The following is a 14,847-nucleotide window of genomic DNA, read 5'->3' as shown; positions in this document are numbered from 1 at the left end:
CATCACGTGCACTTGTTCCCGTTTCACAAAAAAACATTTCCACCAATATTATAATCATCGGGTGCAATAAAGTCAGTTGGAAACGATTGCTCACCATGTTATCTTGTCTAACATATTGATGGTAAGCAGTATCAGGATAAGTCGGATTAATCGTTGAAGAAGTTCCACTTGATGTACACTCTCCATGGAAAATCTATTTTTTATACCCCCGAATAAAGCCATCAACAATTAGATGCTCATAGACAACTTCACGAAAATGCCAATTGATGTTGCCACACCTCTTACACGGGCATAGAATCATATTCTCTTGGCTTGCATTTTGAAATGCAAAATTTAGAAAGGTTTGAACTCCATTTCGATATCCGTTGCTTACCCTTGACAAATTCATCCAACTCCTATCCATTTTGTTGTTCTTGAAGTCTAAAGTTGACAATAAGTTACACGAGTAAGTTGTTTAATTATAAGTATAATTAAGTTATGTAAGTTATGATATGATATATATTTATGTATTATGTAAGTTATGTAAATTATGTAAGTTATGTATTATGTACAACATAAAGTAATAAATATACAATTATTTAAATGTATTATTGTGTTTTGACTTTTAGGATATAGTTCCATGTTATAGTTTTTTAATATTTAAATTTTAGGATATAGTTCCATGTGTGTTAATTTTATGTAAATTATGTAAGTTATGAAATTCGATCTTTAAATTATGTAAGTCATGTATTATGTAAGTTATGTAAATTATTTAAGTTATGAAATTGAACTATAAATTATGTAAGTTATGTATTATGTAAATTATGTAAATTATGTGAGTTGTCAGAACTTGAAAATAAAATTTAATTTAATTAGGTAATTTGTAAATAAAATTAAAGTGAAATAAAATAGAATATTTAAAATAAAACTTTAAATACAATTTAATTTAATTAGGTAATGTTAAAATAAAATAAAATATTGAAATTATTTTTCGTGATTCAAAAAAATGAAATATTTAAAATAAAACTTTAAATACAATTTAATTTAATTAGGTAATGTTAAAATAAAATAAAATATTGAAATTATTTTTCGTGATTCAATTAAATGAAATATTTAAAATAAAACTTTAAATACAATTTAATTTAATTAGGTAATGTTAAAATAAAATAAAATATTGAAATTATTTTCGTGATTAAAAAAGAAATATTTAAAATAAAACTTTAAATACGATTTAATTTAATTAGGTAATGTTAAAATAAAATGAAATATTTAAAATAAAATAAAATATTAAAATTATTTTTCATGATTCAAAAAATAAAATATTTAAAATGAAACTTTAAATATAATTTAATTTAATTAAGTAATTTGAAAATAAAATAAAAGAGAACAAAATATTTATACAACTTCGCTTTTCATCTCTCTCGTTGTATGAAGTTGGTCAATTTGGAGCAGACAATGATGGCTACCATAAGTTTAATTTTTGGGGTTGTTCCTAGAGTCCATGATTTTGTAGAATTACTGTCGTTACTACTAAAAATGGCTATGATATAGGCAAGTTTGTCATACTTCCACTTTTCTAATGCAATCATCAGTAGTATTCCATTGAATCAACTGAGTTTTATTTTTGATAAGTAATTTTGAATGAAAAAATTTGAGTTAAGTAATATTTTATGATAAGTATTATTTTAGCATCTTAACTAAATTTAATATTTTATCGAGTTAAGTAAAATTAAATTTGAGTCGATCGAATAAAATTGAGTGAAATTATTCGAGTTCAATTAAAAGGAAAACATATCAAATTAAAATCTTATTATAGTGTAACTAATTTATAAATATTTTCAAAACAAAAATTTAAAAATAATTTGGAAACAAAATAGTTCTGCTCTAAACACAACTAGCAATTAAATCTATACAAAATCGCAGCCCCAAAATATTAATTTTTCCAAAATAATCATAATAAAACTATTATTGATTAGAATTTTGAAGTAAAACGTACATTAATAATTTCAACAACTTGGTCTACTCCACTCTCACCAGCAAACAGAGGCTGGAGTCAAGTACAATTTGTTAAGTAAGTTAAATCGAAAATGCATAGAAATAAGGAAAAAAATTTAGCAACGAAACATGTACCTAGAACAGATGTCAATGGTTGTGGTGTATTTAGTTGCACCAAATATTAATTCAGGTGCTCGATAGTACCAAGAACAAATGTAAGATTATAAGAGTAGCACCAAATATATTTCAGTTTAAGCAAATATAAAAACTTTATCAATATCAGTACCAAATATTAATTCGAAGATTAAATGGCGCTTCAGTTGAATCAATAGTTGCGTATGAGCAGAAGCGATCGATCTTGAATCGGTCCAAACAGAAAGTGTTTTTTAGTGAAGCGACAATCAAAAGAAAAATCTGATATGCCTTTGTATATATGCCATAGATATTTTAGGTTAACCTCATCTGAATTCCTAAAAGACATCAAAACTAGATAATGGATTCTAATTTTCCCAAATAAGCTAATTTAATTATAGAGAGAAATGAATCAAGCTGAAAAATGAATGTTATATTAATTTTCTTTTGGATTCTAAGTTCAAGCAGAGTCTTTAACAATTAACATGATACATTCATTTATATCTAGACAAGACAATCAAAGGCAGCCTGGTAATAACCTCAGCCCCTAATGACAATTAATTGTGTAATGACTAAAAAATAAAACTTAATTATAAAGAAATAAAAATTTGGGCAGCAGAAAAAAAGAGGCAGCAGCAATGTTCTTAGACTTAATTCAGACATGAAAAGGGGAAATTTCAACATAAAATCTTTAGACAAATATAAAACATGGTTTGTTTCTTTCCATTAGAATCATGTAGCAGCATAGATGCCTAACATACCTAACAAAGGAAAATATATTCATATTTTTACATATATAGCCACATAATTCGACAAACCCAAATTGTAAACACATTCCAAGTTTAAATGGGAAAAAAAAAGAGGAGGGCAGAAATTAATTATACTAACAGAGTAGATGTGTTGAATGACGAGGAAAAGCTGGTAATGAGAGTTCTATTTCAGAAACAAGGATATCTGCCATAATACGGCTACTTGCTATATTATGCCATGATACAAGCAAATAACATAATTATAACATGAAAACATAAATATTGCATATTGTATATAATACAAATTATTTATGTATCAAACTTTATAAGAATATAAAATAATTTAAACATGACCACATCATGAGAAAAAAGAATGAACACAGATGGGTACACAACTTGTCAGGTCTACTTCCATCAAAATCAGACAGTAAAATTCATAAGTAGTTAAAAACTGTAAGAATCAATAATAGCTAACTTTAGCTTGTAAAGCAAAAAAAGGACATAAGCTGACACAGATGGGAAAACATTAGCAAGCTTGCAAGCAGTCAACAAAGCATCTTGAACTCTAGCAATCTGGTAAGTGTTTGAAGTTAAATACATTACCTTAAGTCGTCAATATTTTTGAGGTATTGAGAAGGATGTCTCAAAAGGACTCCATAGTACAGATGAACTGTGTCATTGAGATTTGCTTTTACAAGCTACTGTACAGAACATGCTTATACAAAAAAATATAGATGGAAAAGAGGGAGAGAAAAGCTAGCAGCATACTCGAATCATAGCGAAATTACATCTCTTATAGCCAAGAAATGATGCTATTGTGATATCCCGAATTAGGGCCTAATCAGAATACTGATTTCGGGACCACAAATCTGAGATAGAAATAATCATTTTATGATTATTTTGAGGTCTACTATATGATTTCATGATTGTGTGAAAATTTCGTGAAGAAATTCTATGCATAAAGTGCTTACTTTGAAGCTAGGGACTAAATTGAATAAGTTACAAAACTTGCATTCTAGAAGTTTCTAGTATGAAATTGCTTTGAAATATTAATTAGGAGGTCTTAAATAGAAATTTGACCAATTTTTAAGTTTATGGACAAAAATTGGACATGGATGGAATTTTTGAAAGTTTAATAAGGAAGGGCATTTTGGTCATTTTGATATTAAATGAAATAAAATGGGAAAAATAACACAAAAATGATCATCTTCTCCATAAGTTGCTGCCAAATTTTGCTCTCCACCATAGCTAGGGTCTCAGCACTTTTAAGCCTTGATTGTAAGTGATTTCTATGCCCGTTTTTAATGTTCTTTACATTTTTGAAATCCTCGTAGCTCGATTTACCTGTTTCTACCAATATTTTGAGCTAGGGTTTATATTTAAAAATTTAACCATAAATGATATGCATGAATTTTGATGTTTTATGGTAGAATATGAAGCTTGAGATTGTGTTAAACAACTTTTGCTAAGTGATTTTACGTAAAAACAACTAAAATGACATAATCGGTAAAAATACCTAATGTTCATAAGTACATGTTAGAGTGAGAATTGGATGTTGCTGTAGAAGGGAAAAATGATCAGCATATCATAAAACATAAGAAAATAGGATGAAGTTTAATTTACGAGATTTGGGCCAAAAGTGTAAATATGTGAAAGTTTAGAGGCAAAATTGTAATTTTTCCAAAATATGATTTTGGGTTGATTTGAATAATACAAGTCCTAATTAGGCTATATTTGAAATGATAGAGCAAGGAAAATCGAAATTTGGGCTAAAATTGGCAAAATACCAAGTTGTGGACAAAATGGTAAAAATGACCATTTTCGCATACGAGGTAAGTTCATATGTAAATATTGTAATATAACTGTTATTTTAAATGCTTTAATGCTATTTATACGATATTATGATTGTTATCATGCAATTCTATGCTTTGTGATCATTGTTGGACAACATGCAAAAATTTTATGAATTATGTGAAAAATGTGAAAGACTATCGAAGTATCGTCATTGGTATTCCAAGGAGAATGGTAAAGAAGTACGAACGAGGAAAGTCCCGTTGAACTTTAGGAATAGATTCGGATATTTGGGCATCCGAACTCGTTGAGTTGAGTCCGAGTTCACTTATGGATGCGAACGTCCGAACTCGTTGAGTTGAGTCCAAGTTCATAAGATGTAACTAGGCATCCGAACTCATTGAGTTGAGTTCGAGTTCACTTATGGATGCGAACGTCCGAACTCATTGAGTTGAGTCCGAGTTCGTGAAATGTAACTAGGCATCCGAACTCGTTGAGTTGAGTCCGAGTTCACTTATGGATGCGAACACCCGAGCTCGTTGAGTTGAGTCCGAGTTCGCTTATGGGCGGGTTACATGGTAGCTTGGCTACATATGTGGCACTTATGTGCAAACTTTCCATGTATCCGAGTTATATTCCGATGTGTTCAACAGGTAAAATTCTAGTGAAATGGAAGAATACTCAAGATGCAAGTGACGTATTGGTAAGTGTTGTGGAATGGGCACTTTGGACAGGTATGTACTTAACCCTTGGGTTGAGACTTGATACGACAACAATAATGTAGTAAGACGATGAATGATGAATAGAAATGTGATATATGTTTTGGTGATATTATGCTAATGTTGGTTGGTATAATTGCTTTGTTAAGTTATTTTTTATTTGCATATGAACTTACTAAGCAGTTATGCTTACTCCTTCCCTTCAATTCCTTGTAGTTTTGACAAGCCAGTTTGGAGATCAGGACGGTCAGAGGCACGCTAACACTATCAACGGACCATCTCGGTATGGTGGCTTGCATATTTTGGGAATATGGCATGTATAGCATTATAATCCTTTTGTGTATATAATCTTATGATATAGATCATGGATGGCATGGAAATGTTTGAGAATGATTAGCTATTGGAGTGGCTAATCGAGATTATATTTGATAACACGTATGCTTTATGTGCTAACTAATCTATGGAAATCCATAAAATGGTGAAATTGGCTATAAAACAGAATCACACAGCAGCAGTGATGTGAGTTTGAAAAATCACTAAAAATATTAGAGATAGAATTAGATGATGAATAAAATATTGAATTTAAGCTTAATGAATCTATTTTCATGTGGAAGAAACAAAATAGGTAAAAGAGTTGTATTTTATGAAATATTTACGTTTTGGTGAAACAGGGTCAGAGCAATTTCTGAATCCCCTGTTCTAAATTTAAAAATTTACCATAAATTGTAAAAAAAACAATTAGGAGTTTTACCTTATATGTATGAAATCCTTATTGCGTCTAGTTTTGTGAGAAACAAATGGCATAGTCATTGAAACTCTGGACAGGGATATATCTAATCCGTAATTCACAGGGGTCAGAGTAGCCTAACCCTGAAATAGGGGAGAATTTAACTAATAAACTGTACTAATTGGCCCAACCAAAAATTCTAGGAAAATTTTAGTAAGTATATATATGAGTCTATTTTCATGGAAAATTTACGGAATTTGATTTTGAGTTTCATAACTCAAGATATGAATTTTTTATCGACTGTGACGCAGTTAGCCAGCTTGTCTGGAAATTCTAAAATAAATTGTTTGAGCTGTTTAATAAATGAATTAAGTCCGTTAACACCTCGTGCTCGAATCCGGCGATGGTCTCGGGTACGGGGCATTACATTTTTTGGTATCAGAGCTATGGTTTAGTCGGTTCTCAAACTAACCTAGCATGTGCAAGAGTCTAGCTATTCATGCCACGGATCCGTGATAGTGTGATGCCTCCCGACGCGTATGAGCACCGTCTTGTTTAGACAGAGGTACTCTCCAACTGAGCTGCACTGACCATGTTCAATGTGATGTGAAGGTGTTTGAATAAAATTACGATTATGATGAGTCTCGATTCAGAAAAGTATGAATAAAAGTTTATGTTATATATATATGTGATAACTCGTGAGATGAAAGTTCATGTTGTGATAAATATCCATACTTGCTTAATGCTCATATGATGTAGTGCACTTGGCTTACTTGATAAGATGCACGGGATAACGAGAAATTTGTAGAGGTATGAGTAAAGGTTCCTAATATCATGATATGAATGAAAATGTCATTGTCTTGATTGAACGTTGAATGTTGATGAATGTTAATGATATTTTTTATAGGATAAATGATTATAATAAAATGAATTTATCTATGTTAAATTGTTTGGATTGAATTATATGATTGTAATGATATGTATATGATGATGCACGAAATGAAAGTTGTGATTGTGATGCAAATATCTATGTTTGTTTAGCCCTTATATGATGTCATGAGTATGATTTGTTTGAGTAAATGAATGGATAAGTATGATTTGGACTGAATTAAAACGACGTCATTTACTATTTTGTTTTTTTGCGTCATTTTTAAAAAAACGCTGCTAATCCCTTAAATCTCTAATTAAATTTTACTTGAATTTTTTCATCTTTATAAATACTTAACGTAAATTTATTTAAACCTAATGATATTGTTTTAATTTTTTTATAAATATATACATGTTATTTTCATTTGATATTTATTAATTTTTAAATATAAACAAGTTAAATATTTTTAATTTTTTTTCTATTAGTTGTTGAATTATATGTAAGTTGTGGATTTAGTCATTTTATTTTTATTTTGTTATTTTTAGTCATTGCAATTTTCAAATTTTAAAATTGTAGTATTAATTAAATGGTAGCTATTAAATTCATTAAGTTTTGCTATTTCTAAAATCTAATGTAACAAACATATTACTCACAAAAGCCGATTCTGATTTAAGTGTTGTCATTTGTGTCAAAATTAAAATTTCAAATTTCAAAAAGTATAGGGACCAATAATAATCTAATTGGATAACATGAACTCAACCTACAACTTTACGCACAATACCAAGACTAATAGCATAATTTAACCAAACATATATAATTGCTATCATTTGAGTGATCATGACTAAAATTTTAAATTTTGAAAAGTACAAATGATAAAATTGATCGATTTGAAAAATACAAGAACTAAAACTAATCAAATTAAAATATAAGGACTAAATACACATTTTACATATAGTACATGGGATAATAGCATAATTTTCCTTTTTTTTAAAAAAATTAATACAACTATGATTCAAACCCAAATTACTCTTGAAATATATGAAACGACGTCGTTTCCTTTAAACTACTATGTTTTTTGCGGAAAAACGCCGCTAATCCCCTAAATCTCCATATAAAACGACGCCGTTTTCGTTATACTATTTTGCTTTTTAGTGGCGATTTTTCAAAAAACGCCGCTACTCCCCTAAATATCCAATTAAAACGACACCGTTTTCGTTGAACTGCTATGTTTTTTGCGGCGTTTTTTCAAAAACGCCGCTAATCCCCTAAATCTCCAATTTTAACGACGTCGTTTCCTTTAAACTACTATCTTTTTTGCGGCGTTTTTTAAAAAAAGGCCGCTACTCCCCTAAATATCCAATTAAAACGACTCCGTTTTCGTTAAATTGCTATGTTTTTTGCGGCGTTTTTTAAAAAAACGCCACTAATCTCTTAGTTTTTATATTTCATTTTTATTTGTTATATTGTATGACAACTTTGAAATTTTAAGTTTAAATTTCACTTAAATAAATTAAGTGTAGAGGAATTAATTTGAATTGAATTATTTTTAATATATCAAAATATTTTTAGATTAAATCTTAAACCATTTAATTTATATAAAGTTTATCTATTATCTCTTAAATAATTTAAACTATAATTATAATTTTAATATTATATTCAAATTAATATTATCTCTTTTACAATTATATAAGAAATCGTTTAATATATAAATTAAAAATACTAATTAATCATAACCCTAAACCTCTAACCCTATCCCAAAAACACTAAACTCTAAGCCCTAAATTATAAAAGCTAAATCCTTAACCCTAAATATAAAATGATGTTATATCAATAATTGTGTTAATAATTTACAATAACTGGATCAAATTAAAGTTCATGTATACAATTGCACACTAAACCGTTGTTCATGTATGATTTTGGGATTTAACCTATCTTGATATATATATTTTTTAAAATAATAATTTATATTTATCTTATTTAGATTTATATTATAAAAAAATCCAAGATACACAAGTTATGTAGTTCACCATATTTATCCCCAAACCCTAAAATTTAAATCATAAACCCCACACCTCAAACCCTAAACCCTAAATCTTAGACCAACATACACCTTAAACCCTAAATATATATATATTACAAGGGACAAAGGAAATTAAAAAGGAATTTTATTGCTTATCTAAACTCTAAAATAAATTGATTTTTTGTCATTTTATCAAAAACTCTAACCCTTAAACCCTAATAGCCTAACCCCTAAAACCATTAACAATACTAAGACCATAACCATAAAATAATAAACTCTAAGCTCAAAACTCTAATCAAAAAATAATAAAATAATATATCATAAACCCTAAAACCCCAAACCATAGATATTAAACCTTAAATCCTAAAATAAAATGATTCTTTTGCAACGATCTTTAGCAGCGTTTTTTAAAAAGTGCCGCTAAAGATCGATCTTCTAAACAAAGGGCGATGTCGTTTTGGTCAACTTTTTTTTGCGGCGCTTTTTAGAAAATGCCGCTAATGTTTTATCTTTAGTGGCACTTTCTAAAAAGTGCCGCTAATACTCGATCTTTAGTGGCGTTTTTCAAAAAGCGCCACTAAAGATCGATCTTCTTGGTCAACTTTTTTTGCGGTGCTTTTCAGAAAACGCTACTAATGCTTGATCTTTAGCGGCGCTTTTGGGAAAACGCCGCTAATGTTTTATCTTTAGCGGCGTTTTCTAAAAAGCGCCGCTAATTCTCGATCTATTACGGTGTTTGTTTCATAAATGCCGCTAATTCTTGACCTTTTACGGCGTTTTTGTCACAAACGCCACTACAGCTCTAATCTTTTTTGGTGTTTTATCCCTAGCGCCTCTAATGTACAACTTTTGCGGCGTTTTTGGTTCAAACGCCACTAAAAGTGCCGCTAAAAGCCTGTTTTGCTGTAGTGAAAGCTGGCCTATCTGAGTTTCGAGCCTTGGATTGACGGTTGTTGATTTTTAAGTGTTGTTTCAGTGTTCTGAAAATGGGTTTCTGACACTGATATAAACTTTGAGAGCATCTCTTCTAGGTTCGGCTTCTTTTCCTATTAGTAAGGTGGTTGTTGGTAGCCTGGAGGTGGTCTCTGATTTCCTTGGCCTCCCCATGAGAAATTTGGGTGGTTCCTCCAACCTGCATTGTAAGTGTTACTATATGGATTGTTTTGAGATCGAGAATTATTACCTCTGTAATTTAACTGCTTGTTATCCATGTTGTGGCCATAAGGTTGGTATTCTGAATGGCTTGTTCTACCTCCACTTGCTTCGCACTGCATTACTAGGTGAACCTGTGAAGAACTAAGAAAACCATCAATTTTCTTATTCAAGAGTTCTACCTGATTAAAGAGCATGGTGACCGAATCGACGTTATAAACACCGGCTATTTTTATTTGCTTTGTCCTCATGACTTGCCACTGATAGTTATTCAGTGACATCTCTTCTATAAACTCATAAGCATCTTTAGGTGTTTTATTATTGATGGTTCCACCAGCAACTGCGTTAACCATTTGCCGAGTCGAAGGATTCAGGCCATTATAGAAGTTTGAACCTGAAGCCAAAGCGGTAACCCATGGTGAGGGCACTTTCTCAGTAAGTCTTTGTATCTCTTCCATGCATCGTAAAGAGTTTCTAAGTCCATCTGCACAAACGAAGAGATATCATTACGTAATTTGGCCGTTTTAGCCAGCGAGAAATATTTTAATAGAAATTTTTCAGTCATTTGTTCCCAAGTAGTGATTGGCCCACGTGGTAATGAGTTCAACCACTATTTAGCTTTGTTTCTCAATGAAAAAGGGAATAACTGAAGATGAATGGCATCATCAGAAACACCATTAATTTTAAATGTATCGTATAGTTCCAAGAAGTTTGCTAAGTGAGCGTTGGGATCCTCATCCTGCAAACCATCAAACTGAACAAATTGTTGTATCATTTGAATAGTGTTAGGTTTTAGTTCAAAAGTATTTGCAGCTACTGACAGAGTCTAACTATGCTTGATTCAGGTTCTCATTAAAGAAGGTTTAGCATAATCATACATAGTGCGTGGAGCAGGATTTTGATTAACCACAATTATAGGAGGTAGCTGATTGTCTTGGTTTTCAGCCATCTCTTCAGTTGGGGGTTGAGTATCGTCCTCTTGCTCATTCTCTGTGTATCTTAAGCTTTGTCTTATTTCTCTTTGGTTTCTGCGAACTGTGCGATCGATTTATTCGTCAAAAAGTAGTGGTCCTGACGGGTTTCTTCTAGTCATAAATTATAAAAACCTGCCAAGAGAAAGAAAAAGTAAATTAATAAATAATAAAAAATAAAATAAAATAAAATTACAAGGAAAATAAATGGCTAAAGTAATAAAAATTGAGCGTTCATAATATCTTAGTTCCCCGGCAACGGCGCCAAAAACTTGATCGCGTTATTTCGTGATAGGTTTTAAATATTTATACTTAATCGTTCTTGAAACTAACTATTATCGCAATGTAAGCAAGTGTACCTATCGAACAGTAGTATAGTTTTAGCAAGACCGGATTGTCGAACCCAAAGGAACTAAAAGTACTAGTAATGACTGTCTTTTTATTATCTAGCCTAAGAATCTAACTAATTATCTAAACTAAGAACTCACAGAGAATAGAATTGGGGAATTGCTTTTGTGAAAATTGATTGAATTAAGACAATACATAAGGAAAAATCCACCTAGACTGTACTTGTTATTCTGGCTCTGAATCGGACGATTTATTCATTTAACTTGTTCCGTGGAGATCCCTAAGTTATGTTATAATCCCTATCCAAGACTAATAACATCTAATCCCTATATTGAATAATTGAGACTTTTCTCTAATTAACACCCTAGGGTTGCATTAACTCGATCTATGGATCCCCTTATTAGGTTTCACCCTAATCCGATAAAATCTTGTCACCTTATATTTAGGAGTGCAAATAACTCCGCTTAATTATGACAAATGTACTCTTAGACAGGATCTATTCCTCCTCTGAATAAGAGCTTATCTTGAATTAGTATCTTGGGATATCAAAACAAGAATTAAGAACACATAATTAAGAATAAGTTAAATATTTATCATACAATTCAGAAAATAATAACAAGATTCGTCTTAGGTTTCATTCCCCTTAGGTATTTAGGGGTTTTAGTTCATAACTAAATAAGAAAACATCTCAGAATAATAAAGAATACAAAACATAAAGAAAACCCAAAGCTCTTGAAGGGGAAATTGAGGAGAGATCTTTAGTCTTGATGATGAATCCGGCTTCTGAGATGGACTAATCGGCTTTTTTGGAGTAATTTCTTACTCCCTCCCTGTGTGTCTCCCTTTCTTCCTCCTCTAGGGTGTATTTATAGGCTTTGGAATGCCTAAGAGCCCTCAAAATTAGCATTTTCTGAATTGGACTCAACTTGGGCTCGGCAGGGACAAGCCCGTGTACGATTATTTCAGGCCGTGCTCGAGCCTGCCAAATTGACACGACCGTGTGGTCTGCCCGTGTGAGGAAGTCCAGACCGTGTTGATTTCGTACTTTGGCCCATTTTCTCTGTTTTTGGCCCGTTTCTCGTTCCTTTCGCTCTCCTATGCTCTCTTAAGTATAAAACATGAAATTAAAGCATTAGGAGCATCGAATTCACCAATTCTAAGGGAAAATCATCCATAAAATGCGTTAAACATGGGGTAAAAATATGTATATATTACGGTTTATCATGTATTAAATTGATAATTAAATTTATTTATTTAGATCCAAAAAATTCAAATACGAAGCTAGATCGAGGAAAAGAAAAAGTTCGAGATCAGTAGATTTGTGTATACGAACAAGTATCGAGGTAAGTTCGTGTAACTTGAATTATATTCTTAAATGCTTGAAATGTATGTTATTTATGTGAATATGATTTGAATGTTCATTATATGAAAATTGATGAAACATTGATATATTTGATAAAAAGGGGAAGAAATCCCGGTTGAATGAAAGAAAATTTCGATGGGCCTCTGAAAAGGGATTGACAGTAAAAAATACCTAGCTCAGACGAGTGATCCTATCCTGATATAGCCCTCCCAAAGAATATGTGTAAAATGAATTTAGCCCGGACGAGTAATCCGAATCAGGGTCTGAATTTAGCTTGAACTGGTAATTCAGATCCAAGCTCATTAAAGTAATTGTTATTGCAGGGGATTTAGCCTGGATTGGTAATCTCTCTATAAGTTTATATTACAGAGGATTTAGCCTGGACTGGTAATCTCGCTGTAAGGATGAGGTTCGCGGGCGTGTGCTCTCTGAAATGGAAATGTGCGCAAATGAATATGAATTGACGGACCCGGAAATGTACACTAAAAGTGTACCTCTGAAAATCCATCGAAAATTTCGAGAAATTCAACGGGATAAATATGGAAAAATAATAAGGGAAATGGAAATCATAGTATTGATGAGTTCATCAATCATGGTATATATATTATTGACACATGGAAATTATTGTACTAACTTGAATGTTGAGTTTGTGCATGTTAGGGTAATAATGCATTGAATGGATATATGAATGTTTATTGCATTGTATTGAAAATATTAGATAAGTATAATTCTTGTTACATGAGCTTATTAAGCACTATCAACTTCAAGATTTCAGTATATCAAGAAACTTTATTTTGGAAATCAATGGCATGTATAAGCTAATAAAGTAAATGTTAATGTGATATGAATGTAAGGTCAGCCATTGGTATGGCTAACAAATCTTGGTTTTGATATGTGATGAGGTTATCTTATAAAAATGCATGAATCTATCTTGAAAATATGTTGAATTGGATTGGTTGATGTGGATTGGTCTCGGTTTAATATTGCAGGGAAGGTTAGATATCTATAAAGGGGCTATATTGAGTAAAAAAAATTTAATTCGTAAACTCCGGTAATGCCTCGTACCCTATTCCGGCAATGAGTACAGGTAGGGGGTATTACAATTCAAATGATACAATAGTTTGTTCAGTTTGATGGTTTACAGGACGAGAATCCAAACACTCATTTAGCAAATTTTCTAGAATTCTGCGACACCTTTAAGATCAATGGCGTTTCTGACGACGTCATTCTCCTTTGGTTATTTCCCTTTTCATTATGAAATAAGGCTAAATAATGGTTGAACTCGTTACCACGAGGCTCAATCACTACTTGGGAACAAATGACCGAATTTTTTTTTAAATTTTTGCTTAAATATTTTTCACCAGCTAAAATGGAAAAGTTAAGGAATGATATCTCTTCTTTTATGCAGATGAATTTAGAAACACTTTATGATGCATGGGAAAAATACAAAGATTTATTGAGAATGTGCCCCCACCATGGGTTACCTCTTTGGCTACAGGTTCAAACTTTCTACAATGGTTTGAATCCCTCCACTAGACAAACGATTGACACAGCTGCCGGTGGAACCATTAATAATAAGACATCTGAAGAGGCTTATGAATTCATAGAGGAGATGTCACTAAACAATTATCAGTAGCAAGTCATGAGGACAAAGCCGACCAAAGTAGCCGGTGTTTTTAACATCGACTCGATTACTATGCTTTCAAATCAGGTAAAACTCTTGAATAAAAAGATTGATGGTATATTTGGTTCTACGCAGGTACATCAAGTAATTCAGTGCGATGCAAGTGGAGGTGGAATGAGCAATTTAGAATACCCACCCTACGGCCCCAACATGGAGAACAAGCAAATGAATTATATGGGTAATAATGCTCGACCTCAAAGTAATCCTTACCGTAACACTTACAATACAGGTTGAAGAAACCACCCAAATTTCTCATAGGGAGGCCAAGGGAATCAGAGACCACAAACCCCTCCAGGCTTCCAACAATAACCTTACCAGTAAAAGAAAAAGTCAAACCTTGAGGAGATGA

At 31.6% G+C, this 14,847-nt stretch overlaps 2 non-coding genes across 2 annotated transcripts; one reads left to right on the top strand and one right to left on the bottom strand.

Moving 5' to 3' along the window:
- The first annotated feature begins 10,542 nt into the window (after positions 1–10,542).
- On the top strand, positions 10,543–10,649 carry LOC128285082 (small nucleolar RNA R71). Its single transcript, XR_008275497.1, has one exon. It is a non-coding gene; the product is annotated as a small nucleolar RNA R71 (small nucleolar RNA).
- A 3,540-nt stretch (positions 10,650–14,189) lies between these two features.
- LOC128284721 (small nucleolar RNA R71) lies at positions 14,190–14,296 on the bottom strand. The gene has a single exon (XR_008275144.1). It is a non-coding gene; the product is annotated as a small nucleolar RNA R71 (small nucleolar RNA).
- Between the last annotated feature and the right edge of the window lie 551 nt (positions 14,297–14,847).

The sequence above is a fragment of the Gossypium arboreum genome, chromosome 11 (genome assembly GCF_025698485.1).
Source record: "Gossypium arboreum isolate Shixiya-1 chromosome 11, ASM2569848v2, whole genome shotgun sequence".
NCBI classification, from domain to species: domain Eukaryota; kingdom Viridiplantae; phylum Streptophyta; class Magnoliopsida; order Malvales; family Malvaceae; genus Gossypium; species Gossypium arboreum.
Note: the sequence above shows the minus strand (reverse complement) of the source record. Positions and strands in the feature narration are given on the sequence as shown.